The following is a 1983-nucleotide window of genomic DNA, read 5'->3' as shown; positions in this document are numbered from 1 at the left end:
GTTACGAATATTAATGACAGATCAAAGAAACAAACAAAGGAGAAGAAACGTTATATTGATCGAAGATCGAAGAAAACATGATGGAATGAGAGAAACAAGGTTAATAACAAAGCCATTACCTCGCGCGTATCAGAATATTATCTGGAAATTGGCGAGAATGTAAAACACATGAATTATCAGAACGTGAGTGTGTGTATAGATACATAGATTATGTAAAACTTATTTTCCATGATATTGTATTCTATAATAAGAGATTACTGTTCGGATGAATGCGATTTAAATTAGGGACGCATCATTAGAAGCAACCTTCCCTTGCGCGCTCTGTTGTACATCTGGTTGAGCATGCGCATTACTAATGTCGGAGAACACGAAATTGAAAATGAATATATTAACAGTGAGACTAATTTCAACCTCAATTTTGCCCTTAAATATATATAAGGGCCACCTTTGTCTACACACACACACAGAGGCATACTTTGTTTTATGTAATACCGATTTACGAAACTTCATCTTTACGATTTGCAGACGAAAAACGAAAAAAAATGGTGACCATGGCAACGAGCGTCACTTCCGGTCTGGCAGCACCCGTTACCTCGAGCGATCGTCTGCAACTGCTTTCTGGGTTTGATGTGTGTCTGTCTGTCCGACTTCTTTCACGCGAACCAGCATTTTATCTTCTTTCGTTCCATTCATCTTTTTTCTTTTTTTTCTTCTTTTTTCAAATTTTTCTACGCATTTAAATTTTTTTTAGGATACCCTTGTGATGGATTCAAAAAGAAAGACTTCTGAGATGCAAAGGAAAAGGACAAGAAAAAACATAAAGCAATTACTTTAGTAATAAAATACGAATTGATTAAATAAAACGAAAAGGTGCAACTGTTTAAGAATTTATCAAACAAATTTGATATGGTTCCTTCATCTGTTTATACCATCTTCAAGCAAAAGGAAGATGTTTAAATAGAGTTATAGAAAGTCGCTCTTTAAGTATTTAAGTATTTAACTTGTTTACGACGAAAAGATAATGAAAGTTTAATTTCACGCACAGAAAAACTGTTGACAGCTTGGATTAACGGTCAAATTCATAGACTTTATATGCTACTTAGGCTATAATTTGCAGTATAGAAATTTCTCTTTTTAATCCGCTTAAGGATAAATCAGATGGATCGAATGAAACATTTGAAGCGAGCAATGGTAGGTTCGATCATTTAAAAAAAAACTAGGCTGTGTGGTAAGTAGCTTGCTTACCAACCACATGGTTCCGGGTTCAGTCCCACTGTGTGCCACCTTGGGCAAGTGTCTTCTACTATAGCCTCGGGCCGACCAAAGCCTTGTGAGTGGATTTGGTAGACGGAAACTGAAAGAAGCCCGTCGTATATAAGTATATATATATATATGTGTGTGTCTGTGTTTGTCCTCCCAACTTCGCTTGACAACTGGTGTGTTTACGTCCCCGTAACTTAGCGGTTCGGCAAAAGAGACCGATAGAATAAGTACGAGGCTCACAAAGAATAAGTCCTGGGGTCAATTTTCTCGACTAAAGACGGTGCTCCAGCATGGCCGCAGTCAAATGACTGAAACAAGTAAAAGTAAAATCTACACAATGTGAAGAATCGTCTTGCGCGGATAAAAAAACTGCAGAAACTTTTCCTCGCCAATTAAAAGATTTAATTGAAGCACTCCGTCGGTTACGACGGTCCCATCTGATACGATCAACGTACTTCTCAGGGAGATTCAGCGTGACACAGAGTGTGACAAGGCCGGCCCTTTGAAATACAGGTACTACTCATTTTTGCCAGTTGTGTGGACTGGAGCAACATGAAATAAAGTATCTCGCTCAATGACACAACGCGTCGCCGGGAATTGAATTCACGACCTTACGATCGGGAGCCGAATGGCCTAACCACTGAGCCATGCGCCTTCACTTAAATTGAAGAAGAAGGCTTTATTAAATATTTAATGTGGATGAGACTAGCCTATTTTAGA

General features: G+C 38.3%; 1 protein-coding gene across 2 annotated transcripts in view; it reads right to left on the bottom strand.

Moving 5' to 3' along the window:
* The window catches only part of LOC128251074 (zinc finger protein 271-like), an 8750-nt gene extending 6805 nt beyond the window's left edge, over nt 1-1945 (bottom strand). The window contains exon 1 of one of the 2 annotated variants that reach the window (XM_052977416.1): nt 593-1945. The gene's annotated coding sequence lies outside the window, so the exon portion shown is untranslated. Of the gene's footprint in view, nt 1-119; nt 524-592 lie in introns of those variants that run through there. The other variant, XM_052977415.1, reaches the window with a different exon arrangement.
* Between the last annotated feature and the right edge of the window lie 38 nt (nt 1946-1983).

The sequence above is a fragment of the Octopus bimaculoides genome, chromosome 28 (assembly GCF_001194135.2).
Source record: "Octopus bimaculoides isolate UCB-OBI-ISO-001 chromosome 28, ASM119413v2, whole genome shotgun sequence".
Lineage (NCBI taxonomy): Eukaryota > Metazoa > Mollusca > Cephalopoda > Octopoda > Octopodidae > Octopus > Octopus bimaculoides.
Note: the sequence above shows the minus strand (reverse complement) of the source record. Positions and strands in the feature narration are given on the sequence as shown.